Here is a 15,402-nt window from a genome sequence, read left to right on the forward strand (position 1 = left end):
AAAAGTCTATAAAACATTACATAGAAAACTTTAGACTGAGTAACACGGACCGCACCAAAATATTTGGGTTATCTCCGGTGATTATGAATGGTAAAAAGAGACTGCTCCATATTTTGCTGATGGTAAGTGCCCTCTCGGTGGTCATCCTTGACACCTACATTTGATAATGGTCAACCAACTCGTGGTGGTTTCTATACAATTTTCAAAGTTTGGAAGACCAGTTATGCCACGTAGTTTTAACCATTGTTTCAATAGCTTTCTTGTTAACAGCAACCATCTATAATGGAAATCCAATAAGGCAACACCAGCTCTGGCATATCGTATCAGCTTGGAGGTATATACACAATATACACATGATACAGGCCCTGCTCGAAAATATATCTCTCAGTTTGTATCATAATTCCCTTGACAGAGTGTTGCTGATTACTAGGACTAAATTCAAAGAGGTAAAGTTTAAGTCATCTCTTCGAAAGTTATCTGAAACGATCAAGACTTTGTTGACTGTTAATAGATATTGATGTCTGTGGGTTTGTTTTACTAGTATTTCACGCTTCCTTTTTCTCAATTGTGTCATCACCGAATGAGACCCCATAAAAACCTGGAGGTGATCTCCGGCGCCATGGAAGGTTAAGCAGATCCTGCTTCACTAAAGAAGCCATGAAGTTTCTTTTTGTAAATGCACTTTTGGTGATCATCATAGTCAGTTCTATATACCATAATGGTCAACTAACTACGATGGCGTTCGTAACACGTTCGAAGTGTGTATGACTTCATCATTACCATTTGTAACCCTTGTGTCAATAGCTTTCTTAAAAACAGCAATCATTTATAATAGAAATCAGGTTTATATATAGGCAACACAGTATAACGTTATATTCAGACCCTGCATGAAAGATATCTCTCAGATGATACGATATACCAGAAATTGTGTTTATACCGTCATTCCCTTGATTGAGGGTTGCTGATTACAAGGAGACTATTAAAACATAGGTTTCAAGTGTTGAATTATAACCCATCTCTTCGAAAGTTTTTTGGACGTGATTAAAAGTTGGTTGACTAATTGAATATCGATATCACAGATAACCACGGATTTGTTCCAATTCCCTTCATCTTTCCTCAATTGTTACATCATCGTACGAGACTCACACCAAATGTCAAGAGCTTCACGACGGTTGCCACTAGAACAGGATTTTCCTACCCTTAAGTATGTGAGACCACTTAATATGTGCATGGGTCCTGTTGCTCAAAGTTTAACTTAACTTTCCCATGCATTGTATTGTGAACTTATTTCTCTTTTCGTTATCTGTATCTTCTATTTTTGACGATCATCAAAGAAATTGTTGCCCATAATTGAAAAAAAGATAACGTTTTCCCATTGTTAAAAACTTTTTTATGAAAGACAAACAATGTACACAGATAAATTATCAGCAATGCAGCATCTTTGTAAATGTTGATTTCACTGAAGCAATCACTTGATTCCTTAGATATGAGTTATTGCCATTTATTGATGATTTTCATTTACCATTTTTGTCTGCTATCTGTGAAACATGTTACAGAGAATACGCGCGTCTAGTTTCATAATTATAAGCCAGGTATCTTTGGGGATTTTTTTTAACAACGACTGTGCGAAGCCGCTGATGGTAGAGGTTACATCAACTAAAGAATCACCAGTGGCGTAGCTAGGCTATTTTAATGTGTACACCCAAACCTCGGCGAGGGGTTTGATGGCCCCAATCGGGTCCAGGTTAAAACATCCACTGGTAGTGGGTTCGAGGGGGCAAAGCACCCTGAAGCTAACGAGTTATGGAGAATGAGATACCATTTCTGTCATTTAAAACTCATCAATAGCAACATACTTTAGAGTCTAATTTGTTTATCTCTTATGTTTAATTTATTCATTGTGTTGATTTGGAAACTAATGGTGATTGAATTGGTTTAAGAGAAAATGTCCAAACCAATTACTTTAAAATATGTATAAAAGGAGACGCACTCGATCAAAACCCCTTATTTGTGCAAATTTCGTTAATGGACATAAAGTAATTAATTTTCATAGATGTTCAGGTGTAGTATGGAAATTCGTAAAGCGTTCCGTGGAACCCTGGTTCTCGCCTGGGATTACTTCCCGCGAAAAGAAAATCCATTTATCAGTCCATTTCAGGTTTTAAAAAATCAAACATTTTCTTAAGACATTTTTTCTTGATCTGGAATATTACTTCTGCCTAACATACGCGTAGCTACGTTTACGTCAAAACGCCCGGGCGTACACTTCAATTTTGGTAAAATAATATTTTAATCTAAATAAATCAAAAAGAAGTGGTTAAAAGCACATCAGCCTTGTAAATCTTTCTTCAGTTGCTTTTATAATTGCGAATAAAAGTGACGACATTTACTTTTCAATCTACATGTACCGTGTTATATATTTGTTCATTTTCTGTCCAAGTGTGAATCTACTGTGAATTCTCCTTACTTTCCTTCTGTTTAAAGCATTTCATTATCTGATGAGATTCAATATTTGGTTGGCGTCGTCACCATTTAGGTTTAGTATGTGGTTAAAGATTTTTTTAAATATCATTAACTTTATCAAACCTTCATGAAATTTTACGAAAGTTGGACAGAAGCTTTTTGTTATCAAAAGACTTAGAGAATCTAGAGCATAATGATGAAATAATATTTTTAATTTGCCCGTATTTTACTGATAAAAGGAATTTCTATTTGAAGTTAACAAGTAAATACAGTCTGGGGTTAAAGTTTGTTACACATCAATTACTTTGTCAGACCTTCATCGAATTTTATGAATATTTGGCAGAAGCTTTTTTATGATTAAAGTAAAATTTTGAAAGTATTTTTTTTTTCATTTTTCAGTTGACAGACGGACTTATCTTTTCGCAATTAAAAGACGGTCTGGGATTAGTATTTTTTACATGATAAAATTGAAAACCTTCAGAGATTGTCATGAAACTTAGGCAGAAGTAATATTCCAGATCAAGAAAAAATGTCTTAAGAAAATGTTTGATTTTTTAAAACCTGAAATGGACTGATAAATGGATTTTCTTTTCGCGGGAAGTAATCCCAGGCGAGAACCAGGGTTCCACGGAACGCTTTACGAATTTTCATACTACACCTGAACATCTATGAAAATTAATTACTTTATGTCCATTAACGAAATTTGCACAAATAAGGGGTTTTGATCGAGTGCGGCTCCTTTTATACATATTTTAAAGTAATTGGTTTGGACATTTTCTCTTAAACCAATTCAATCACCATTAGTTTCCAAATCAACACAATGAATAAATTAAACATAAGAGATAAACAAATTAGACTCTAAAGTATGTTGCTATTGATGAGTTTTAAATGACAGAAATGGTATCTCATTCTCCATAACTCGTTAGCTTTAGGGTGCTTTGCCCCCTCGAACCCACTACCAGTGGATGTTTTAACCTGGACCCGATTGGGGCCATCAAACCCCTCGCCGAGGTTTGGGCGTACACATGAAAATAGCCTAGCTACGCCACTGATAAGGTCAAAAGCCGTACTGAAAGCTAAACCCACTGTACCAACTATTTCTCCATTATCTAAATAGTTTAACCATTCGTCAATTAGTTTATTTAACGCAGTTTGGCACGAATGACCTTGTCTGGATACTAGATGCCGTAGACGATTGAAAAGGTAGCGTCGTTCTCCGGATTTTCAACGAATATACTGGTGATGTTTTGATGCCGGCTATGTCTTATAGTCTTGACGATGAAGGTTTAGTATAACTGGATTAGCTATTATGATGCCTTTTTCCACGCTTTTCAGATGTAGCCTGTTTGAGAGCTACACCAACACCTTCATTCAAAATCAGGAGAATTAATTGACCTTGCTTGTGTGCTTGCTGATTATCTATGGCAGCTAGTTTCAAAATATTTTCGATGTATTGTATCAATCTATTCCTTCCATGACATATCTAAGTTGTTAAAGGCGTTTACTGTACAATTTAGCGCGATCGTCAAGCTTACAGATTGGCACAATACCTGTTCCAGACCGTGTGCCGTCGATGTATTCCGTCATTTCGACAAGCAGCACAATGCCATTGATCACAGATTCCTTACTTTCTTAGTTTAACATATTTATTTATAGTGGATTGGGAAACAAGTTTTGCAACTTATATTAATCCTTTTCCACTTTGCGGGTGCGAGTGCTGCTTTGTAGCGGCATTAGCCTACTCTTTTTCGAAATCTACAAGGGTGTCTTTAACGTGCAAGAGATATGGCTCTCTCTTAACACGGATGAGCCATTTATCGTCCCCTTCCGACGGACTATCATCGTTTCCTCAAGACCATACTCGCAGATGGTGTCACGGGAGAGCCGAAAATTGAGTTCCTGAAATTTTCATCCCAAACGGGAATCGAACCAGGAACCTTTGTGTTAGTAGTCCGTTGCACTAACCACTACACCACGGCTCTCTAAGTTTCTGTGCCTTTGAATTCTAGCTACTTACCATGTTGTCAAGTCTTATAAAAAACTAAGCATGATACTTGGCCTCCTGTGATATTACATCTCCAACACTTAAGGTAGCACAATACAAAGATTTTTCATCCCCAATCAGACACCTTTAAACTGATGTAATTCCACTCATCTTTCTTAAAATTTTATAAATGAGGACCAAAAGAAAGAAGAAGGATTAATCTTTCAAATTGTAATAATTTCATTATGACATAATTATTACATAATTAATTGTTATGTAATACGTTGTCATATTGTGATGTCCATACTTGAATGAATTTAGCTTCTTCGTTATTCCTTTCATCCCAAAATATTTTATGGGTTCTTGCACAACACAGTTTGACCTCCAAAACTGTGTCTCAGATTTTTCCTATTGCATTTCATTCTCTCATAAATCTTCAATGAAGTTTGCAACATCAATTCATAAGAGACCACTAAATTCAATTGGGTATAAAATTTGTTCTATTGATGTTTTTGGAAATCTGAGACACAGTTTTGGAGGTCAAGCTGTGTTGTACAAGAATCTATAAAATATTTTGGGATGCTATGAAGAAGAAAGACGCTAAATTCATTTAAGTGTGGACATCACAATATAGCAACTAATTACATAATAATTAATTATGTAATAATTATGTCATAATGAAATTATCACAATTTGAAAGATTAATCTTTCTTCTTTCTTTTGGTACCTCATTTATAAAATATAAAGAAGGATGAAATGAATTACATCAGTTTAAAGTTGTCTGATTGGGAGTGAAAAAATCTTTGTATTGTGCTACCTTAATAAGAACAGTGTCTTGTAGTACAAGTGCTTAGTCATGTTTTCTTTTGTCGATCATAAATGTTCATGCATTATTAAGATCGGCAGAAACTTCACCACAGAAAAAAAAAACATTGCAGTCATGTTGCTTGTTTATACAGCTCAACTTTAGTGTGACTGGTTATTGTACTGTTATTTTTTTCAATTTGGGATATGTAAATTTTCAACTTCAGATGGATGTTTTTGTTTTTCCCGAGGAAAAGTTCTAAGATCTGAAAATTTGTTTCGACAAGATTTGTCCTATTTTATCTTTTGATTCTGGAGTGTTTCTGAAGTTCCATAGCCTTTATTCAGCTGTTCCAAATTATGCGATGGGAAGAACCAGTTCAATGTGCAACATTTTTGTATGCATTAAAGGTTTACCAGCTCAAACTTGTACGTCTGTTCTCGTTGGTATCTGCTAGGAATTGTAAATCCTTTCGTGTCCTCTCTTTGCGTATCCTCTCGTATCCTCTCGTGTCCTGTCTTTGCATTTCACATATTCCTATTATTCAGCTCCAGTGTTTTTGATATCGACAATATTGAACCTTTTCAACAACGTGTGGTCATATTGTATATATAAATAATTTCTGTGATTAAAAGTTACTAAGTCAAACCTGTAAGTTAATGAAATTTTGAATCAGATACCTCTATTTTGTTAACATTAAGAGATTTGCCTGCCTTTTTAACTACTTAATGAATAATCTATCCAATATATAATAGGAACAGTCATATAACAATACATTTGCTAACCTATTTGTAAATGCATAAAAAAACATTAGTATAAATGCAAATAGCAAACTACTAAAAATAGTGAATAATGATAATGGGAATACTAGTTTTCACAATGGCCACCAGTACTTCAATATCTGAAGTCATCACGTGATATAGTCCTTGTCATTTGTCATGAATATATCATGTGTTATCAAAATGGGAAGAGCCAGTTATTTAAAACTTTCTTTATCAATTTCCTTGCGGCTATTAAACATGCCGCCAAAAGTAAACCGTTTTTGATTCTCTTAAACGTGTCCATATCTATAAATATTTGCCTTGGCCATTAACTAAAACTCTGTAAAGTTTGATGATATGCTAATACCACCATCTGAATAATTGTTTCATAAAATGACTTGACTATATGCAAACCCTTCTGGACATTGCTTCGGCAAGCATATGAATTCTGCGCTTAATCATAAAATATAAATGTAAAAATTAAAACGGTTGCATTGGACGATGCAGATGTGTAAAGGCAGTATTAAGTTGGTTGTACCATTATGTGTAAATGGGGAGGAAGTTGTGATATGATATCAGAGACATGCATCTATTGTGTGATTTGACAAAACACATATAACTCATACATTGTGTGATATTTTTAACGGCAATTCCGAGTATTTGATCATGTGATATCCTGATGACATTTTTTTTGTATGATAGTATACTCAATATGTCTGCCATGGAGGTTTTATGAAAGTTGTTTTCAAATAAACAATATCAACCGAATGGTTTATTTTCATCGATTTACGAATTTGGAGATCTACCTATTTTGGCTTAACTTTGAATAGCAAAATGTTCCAAGATGGCCGCCATTCAATGTTGGTAACATTTGAACGCATTTTGTTCAACAAGACAATTGGTATATGTACTGTTGTTCTTTTTACTAGGTTTCATGTCAATATCTTTACCAATATAATTTTCATGATTTTTTAAAGTACTTAATAGAGATCAAACGTCCGCCAGCTTAAAAAGGTCGCGTTTCCCGCCAGTTTCCGCTTTCAGAGTGGGTCCATAGCTGAAAATGTCTTCCGAAATCTATACTACTATTTGCCAAATTTTATGCTTTTACCACAATCTGAGCAATTTTGCTTAAAATCTGCACAAAATGGGGTTTAGAATGGGTGAGCTAAAAATGAATAAAAAATAAGTAAATAACAAGAAAGGTCGAGCAACATATATTCATCTTTATTATACCTTTCTGCAGAAGGTGATTTTTTACCTTCAATTATAAAAACATAATGAAACGAAGTTCCCATGCAGGGTTGATATTTTATAGTAAAAGTAACGTTTCCGTAAAATAAACTATTTTTATTCAAATAAAATATTTTCCAGTTTAACCTTTAAATTAACGGAGCAAACAAACATGAACATGAGATGAACAATCATTATAAGATTTCTATAAACGAAAATGGATTGAATGGATTAAGTAAAGAAAAGTAGATAACAACATGTACATTTAAATTTAACAAAGGACTTTTAGAAATTAAAAGTCGGTTACTTGATAAGTTGTATTATATAAATATGTTAAAATGAAATTTAATTGACATATTATGCTAGTTAGGATGAGCAAATAAGTTCGAAATACACCAGTACTTAAATTGTATATGGCAAGGGAAAGAAGGTATGTATTTTTTTGTTATTGTTTATACATTTTTGGTGTGACTGTTTTGCATACGAATACGGGTTAAAACCAGAATATGGCTTGCGTTTTGCAAATATTTACATAATTTATGCTTGAATACATTTTAAACGATCATAGTTTAAATGCTTGTTAAAATGTGGTCCTATAATGAAATATCACGTTAATTTTTATCGGGGTTAAACAACAAATTAGCTTAAAATCGTCATTTCAGGACAATACACACTCAAGGAGTCGCCCAATGGTTTCAATAATAAGATTTGTTTTGCCTTTCATTATTGCCATTTACAATATCAGTTATAGAGAAATATTATTTCAAAATTCTTTGCGTATAATAACCTCGACCATTCCTGCAGGGAGGGAAATGGTTTTGATTGATTGATTGTTACGTCCCGGTAGTGGCAAATATTGTATGCATGTTCAGTTACAACACTTTGTACGGTTGACAAATGTACAAATTAATTGTCGTCGGTCGTCGCATTATTTTGTTTTCATTAAAGATCTTCTTTTCTGACAGTACTGCACTAATTTCGACCAAACTTTTGGTGATGGTCCATATGGTATCTATATAGTAACAATTTTTTTATTATGTGTATGTTCAACTTGGCGTTTGTATTTGTTGCAGTTTAGTAGTGTTATCTGTAAATTGTTCCGTTGTTTACATATTGATGTGTTTCCCTCGGTTTTAGTTTGTAACCCAGTATTTGTTATCTCAAAATCGATTTATGACTTTTAAACAGCGGTATACATGTGTTCTATTTCTTATTTTGCAAATTCGGAATTTCAAAATATATCTATAACAATTTCAAAATATATCTATAACAAGATATATTTTGAAATTCCGAATTTGCAAAATAAGAAATATAACACATGTATCACTGTTGCCTTTAATTTGCAAATAAACCCTTGTGACATTTGTCAACCGTACTAAGTGTTAATGCGACTTTCGCCTTAAACATGCATGCAATATTTGCCACTGGACGTAAAGTAATACATGCAATTTTCTTGTCTGAAGAAATGAAGGAAAGGTCTAGGTTATTACACGCATTCAAAAAATGTCTTACAAAAATAAAACAAATGGTTGAAGCATACATGTATTTGTATTTTTATCCATCTGTTGAGTTAAGCCTTTTTTAACTGATTTGTATAGGTCGTTCTTTCGTTGTACTGTTACGCCATTGTCCAAGGTAAAGGGAGGGGGGGATTGGGATCCGGCGCTAACATGTTTAATCCCGCTTCGTTCTCTATGTATGTGCCTGTCCCAAGTCAGGATCCTGTAATTCAGTGGTTGTTGTTTGTTTATATGTGTTACATATTTGTTTTCGTTCATTTTTTATATAAATAATGCCGTTAGTTTTCTTGTTTGAATTGTTGAATTGTCCATTACAGTCCAAATGACAATGGATGTAAGCAGCTATAAGCCTCGAACTAACAAAATGTAACACAAATGAAAAAAGAAAACCACCGGTCTGATTGATTACAAAATGATGGACGAAAAACAAATATGACGACACCAAAATTTTAAGTCTCGTGTACCAGCTTCAGTGGTATTAGTTGGCATTATATTAACCCAATTTTTAACCCACTTAAAACCTGCCAAAATATATAAAATATATTTGCCGAAACAGGGCTTATTTCTATGATGTTAATGGTCATGAACGAATTAGTTATCCTCTTTTAACAAACCCCGTTATATAGGATAATTATCAAAATAATCTTACCTAAAAAAATTTACCATCAACGCAGAACTTTCATTTTCAGAAGGACCATATCGGTTTTGCTATTTATCATCAAACTCAACAGACTGCTAAAGAGTTGCTTAATAACTCAACAGACTGCTACAGAGTTGCTTAATAACTCAACAGACTGCTACAGAGTTTCCAAAAAACTCAGCAGACTGCTACAGAGTTGCCAAATAACTCAGCAGACTGCTACAGAGTTGCCAAATAACTCAGCAGACTGCTACAGAGTTGCTGAATAACTCAACAGACTGCTACAGAGTTTCCAAATAACTCAGCAGACTGCTACAGAGTTGCCAAATAACTCAGCAGACTGCTACAGAGTTGCTAAATAACTCAACAGACTGCTACAGAAATGCTGAATAACTCAACAGACTGCTACAGAGTTTCCAAATCACTCAGCAGACTGCTACAGAGTTGCCAAATAACTCAGCAGACTGCTACAGAGTTGTCAAATAACTCAACAGACTGCTACAGAGTTGCTAAATAACTCAACAGACTGCTACAGAGTTGCTAAATATCTCAACAGACTGCTACAGAGTTTCCAAATAACTCAGCAGACTGCTACAGAGTTGCCAAATAACTCAACAGACTGCTACAGAGTTACTAAATAACTCAGCAGACTGCTACAGAGTTGCTAAATAACTCAGCAGACTGCCACAGAGTTGCTTAATAACTCAATAGACTACTAAAGAGTTGCCAAATAACTCAACAGACTGCTACAGAGTTGCTAAATAACTCAACAGACTGCTACAGAGTTGCTAAATATCTCAACAGACTGCTACAGAGTTTCCAAATAACTCAGCAGACTGCTACAGAGTTGCCAAATAACTCAGAAGACTGCTATAGAGTTGCTAAATAACTCAACAGACTGCTACATAGTTTTCAAATAACTCAACAGACTGCTACAGAGTTGCTAAATAACTTAACAGACTGCTACATAGTTTCCAAATAACTCAACAGACTCCTAAACAGTTGCTAAAAAACTTAACAGACTGCTACATAGTTTCCAAATAACTCAGCAGACTGCTACATAGTTTCCAAATAACTCAGCAGACTGCTACATAGTTTCCAAATAACTCAGCAGACTGCTACAGAGTTTCCAAATAACTCAGCAGACTGCTACAGAGTTGCCAAATAACTCAGCAGACTGCTACAGAGTTGCCAAATAACTCAGCAGACTGCTACAGAGTTGCTGAATAACTCAACAGACTGCTACAGAGTTGCTGAATAGCTCAACAGACTGCCACAGAGTTGCTAAATATCTCAACAGACTGCTACAGAGTTGCCAAATATCTCAACAGACTGCTACAGAGTTGCTAAATAACTCAACAAACTGCTAAAGAGTTGCTAAATAACTCAATAGACTGCTAAAGAGTTCCCAAATAATTCAGGAGACTGCTACAGAGTTGCTAAATAACTCAGCAGACTGCTAAAGAGTTGCCAAATAACTCAACAGACTGCTACAGAGTTGCTAAACAACTCAATAGACTGCTAAAGAGTTGCTAAACAACTCAACAGACTGCGAAAGAGTTGCAAAATAACTCAGCAGACTGCGAAAGAGTTGCAAAATAACTCAGCAGACTGCTACAGAGTTGCTAAATAACTCAATAGACTGCTACAGAGTTGCCAAATAACTCAGCAGACTGCTACAGAGTTGTAAAATAACTCAACAGACTGCTACAGAGTTTCCAAATAACTCAGCAGACTGCTACAGAGTTTCCAAATAACTCAGTAGACTGCTAAAGAGTTGCTTAATAACTCAACAGACTGCTACAGAGTTGCTTAATAACTCAACAGACTGCTACAGAGTTTCCAAAAAACTCAGCAGACTGCTACAGAGTTGCCAAATAACTCAGCAGACTGCTACAGAGTTGCCAAATAACTCAGCAGACTGCTACAGAGTTGCTGAATAACTCAACAGACTGCTACAGAGTTTCCAAATAACTCAGCAGACTGCTACAGAGTTGCCAAATAACTCAGCAGACTGCTACAGAGTTGCTAAATAACTCAACAGACTGCTACAGAAATGCTGAATAACTCAACAGACTGCTACAGAGTTTCCAAATCACTCAGCAGACTGCTACAGAGTTGCCAAATAACTCAGCAGACTGCTACAGAGTTGTCAAATAACTCAACAGACTGCTACAGAGTTGCTAAATAACTCAACAGACTGCTACAGAGTTGCTAAATATCTCAACAGACTGCTACAGAGTTTCCAAATAACTCAGCAGACTGCTACAGAGTTGCCAAATAACTCAACAGACTGCTACAGAGTTACTAAATAACTCAGCAGACTGCTACAGAGTTGCTAAATAACTCAGCAGACTGCCACAGAGTTGCTTAATAACTCAATAGACTACTAAAGAGTTGCCAAATAACTCAACAGACTGCTACAGAGTTGCTAAATAACTCAACAGACTGCTACAGAGTTGCTAAATATCTCAACAGACTGCTACAGAGTTTCCAAATAACTCAGCAGACTGCTACAGAGTTGCCAAATAACTCAGAAGACTGCTATAGAGTTGCTAAATAACTCAACAGACTGCTACATAGTTTTCAAATAACTCAACAGACTGCTACAGAGTTGCTAAATAACTTAACAGACTGCTACATAGTTTCCAAATAACTCAACAGACTGCTAAACAGTTGCTAAAAAACTTAACAGACTGCTACATAGTTTCCAAATAACTCAGCAGACTGCTACATAGTTTCCAAATAACTCAGCAGACTGCTACATAGTTTCCAAATAACTCAGCAGACTGCTACAGAGTTTCCAAATAACTCAGCAGACTGCTACAGAGTTGCCAAATAACTCAGCAGACTGCTACAGAGTTGCCAAATAACTCAGCAGACTGCTACAGAGTTGCTGAATAACTCAACAGACTGCTACAGAGTTGCTGAATAGCTCAACAGACTGCCACAGAGTTGCTAAATATCTCAACAGACTGCTACAGAGTTGCCAAATATCTCAACAGACTGCTACAGAGTTGCTAAATAACTCAACAAACTGCTAAAGAGTTGCTAAATAACTCAATAGACTGCTAAAGAGTTCCCAAATAATTCAGGAGACTGCTACAGAGTTGCTAAATAACTCAGCAGACTGCTAAAGAGTTGCCAAATAACTCAACAGACTGCTACAGAGTTGCTAAACAACTCAATAGACTGCTAAAGAGTTGCTAAACAACTCAACAGACTGCGAAAGAGTTGCAAAATAACTCAGCAGACTGCGAAAGAGTTGCAAAATAACTCAGCAGACTGCTACAGAGTTGCTAAATAACTCAATAGACTGCTACAGAGTTGCCAAATAACTCAGCAGACTGCTACAGAGTTGTAAAATAACTCAACAGACTGCTACAGAGTTTCCAAATAACTCAGCAGACTGCTACAGAGTTTCCAAATAACTCAGTAGACTGCTAAAGAGTTGCCAAATAACTCAAGACTGCTTCAGAGTTGCTAAACAACTCAACAGACTGCTAAAGAGTTGCCAAATAACTCAGCAGACTGCGAAAGAGTTGCCAATTAACTCAACAGACTGCTACAGAGTTGCTAAATAACTCAGCAGACTGCGAAAGAGTTGCAAAATAACTCAGCAGACTGCTACAGAATTGCTAAATAACTCAATAGACTGCTACAGAGTTGCCAAATAACTCAGCAGACTGCTACAGAGTTGCTAAATAACTCAATAGACTGCTACAGAGTTGCCAAATAACTCAGCAGACTGCTACAGAGTTGTAAAATAACTCAACAGACTGCTACAGAGTTTCCAAATAACTCAGCAGACTGCTACAGAGTTTCCAAATAACTCGATAGACTGCTACAGAGTTGCCAAATAACTCAGCAGACTGCTACAGAGTTGCTAAATAACTCAACAGACTGTTACAGAAATGCTGAATAACTCATCAGACTGCTACAGAGTTGCCAAATAACTCAATAGACTGCTACAGAGTTGCCAAATAACTCAACAGACTGCTAAAGAATTGTCAAATAACTCAACAGACTGCTACACAAATGTTAAATATCTCAACAGACTGCTACAGAGTTGCAAAATAACTCAATAGACTGCTAAAGAGTTGCTAAATAACTCAGCAGACTGCTACAGAGTTGCTTAATAACTCAATAGACTGCTACAGAGTTGCCAAATAACTCAGCAGACTGCTACAGAGTTGCTTAATAACTCAAAAGACTGCTACAGAAGTGCCAAATACCTCAGCAGACTGCTACAGAGTTTCCAAATAACTCAGCAGACTGCTACAGAGTTGCTTAATAACTCAATAGACTGCTACAGAGTTTCCAAATAACTCAGCAGACTGCTACAGAGTTGCCAAATAACTCAGCAGACTGCTATAGAGTTGCTAAATAACTCAACAGACTGCTACATAGTTTCCAAATAACTTAACAGACTGCTACAGAGTTGCTAAATAACTTAACAGACTGCTACATAGTTTCCAAGTAACTCAACAGACTGCTAAAGAGTTGTTCAATAACTTAACAGACTGCTACAGAGTTGCTAAATAACTCAGAAGACTGCTACACAAATGCTAAATATCTCAACAGACTGCTACAGAGTTGCAAAATAACTCAACAGACTGCTAAAGAGTTGCTAAATAACTCAACAGACTGCTACAGAGTTGCTAAATAACTCAGCACACTGCTACAGAGTTGCTTAATAACTAAATAGACTGCTACAGAGTTGCCAAATAACTCAGCAGACTGCTACAGAGTTGCTTAATAACTCAATAGACTGCTACAGAGTTGCCAAATAACTCAGCAGACTGCTACAGAGTTGCTTAATAACTCAATAGACTGCTACAGAGTTGCCAAATAACTCAGCAGACTGCTACAGAGTTGCCAAATAACTCAGAAGACTGCCACAGAGTTGCTTATTAACTCAATAGACTGCTACAGAGTTTCCAAATAACTCAGCAGACTGCTACAGAGTTGCTTATTAACTCAATAGACTGCTACAGAGTTTCCAAATAACTCAGCAGACTGCTACATAGTTTCCAAATAACTCAGCAGACTGCTACAGAGTTGCTAAAAAACTTAACAGACTGCTACATAGTTTCCAAATAACTCAGCAGACTGCTACAGAGTTGCCAAATAACTCAGCAGACTACTACAGAGTTGCTTATTAACTCAATAGACTGCTACAGAGTTTCCAAATAACTCAGCAGACTGCTACATAGTTTCCAAATAACTCAGCAGACTGCTACAGAGTTTCCAAATAACTCAGCAGACTGCTACATAATTTCCAAATAACTCAGCAGACTGCTACAGAGTTGCCAAATAACTCAGCAGACTGCTACAGAGTTGCTGAATAACTCAACAGACTGCTACAGAGTTGCTGAATAACTCAACAGACTGCTACAGAGTTCCTGAATAACTCAACAGACTGCCACAGAGTTGCTAAATATCTCAACAGACTGCTACAGAGTTGCCAAATATCTCAACAGACTGCTACAGAGTTGCTAAATAACTCAACAAACTGCTAAAGAGTTGATAAATAACTCAATAGACTGCTAAAGAGTTGCCAAATAACTCAGGAGACTGCTACAGAGTTGCCATATAACTCAATAGACTGCTACAGAGTTGCTAAATAACTCAGCAGACTGCTAAAGAGTTGACAAATAACTCAACAGACTGCTACAGAGTTGCTAAACAACTCAATACACTGCTAAAGAGTTGCTAAACAACTCAACAGACTGCTAAAGAGTTGCCAAATAACTCAGCAGACTGCGAAAGAGTTGCCAATTAACTCAACAGACTGCTACAGAGTTGCTAAATAACTCAGCAGACTGCTACAGAGTTGCAACATAACTCAGCAGACTGCTACAGAGTTGCTAAATAACTAAATAGGCTGCTACAGAGTTGCCAAATAACTCAGCAGACTGCTACAGAGTTGTAAAATAACTCAACAGACTGCTACAGAGTTTCCAAATAACTCAGCAGACTGCTACAGAGTTTCC

The 15,402-nt window shown here is 36.1% G+C and overlaps 1 protein-coding gene across 6 annotated transcripts in view; it reads left to right on the forward strand.

Moving 5' to 3' along the window:
- Positions 1-7,572: 7,572 nt before the first annotated feature.
- Positions 7,573-15,402, forward strand: part of LOC143044938 (uncharacterized) — a 69,321-nt gene continuing 61,491 nt past the window's right edge. For 4 of the 6 annotated variants that reach the window (XR_012968811.1, XR_012968810.1, XR_012968812.1 and 1 more), the window contains exon 1: positions 7,573-7,676. The gene's annotated coding sequence lies outside the window, so the exon portion shown is untranslated. The remainder of the gene's footprint in view (positions 7,677-15,402) is intronic. The other 2 variants (XR_012968807.1, XR_012968808.1) reach the window with 2 other exon arrangements.

Source organism: Mytilus galloprovincialis, chromosome 9 (genome assembly GCF_965363235.1).
Source record: "Mytilus galloprovincialis chromosome 9, xbMytGall1.hap1.1, whole genome shotgun sequence".
Lineage (NCBI taxonomy): Eukaryota > Metazoa > Mollusca > Bivalvia > Mytilida > Mytilidae > Mytilus > Mytilus galloprovincialis.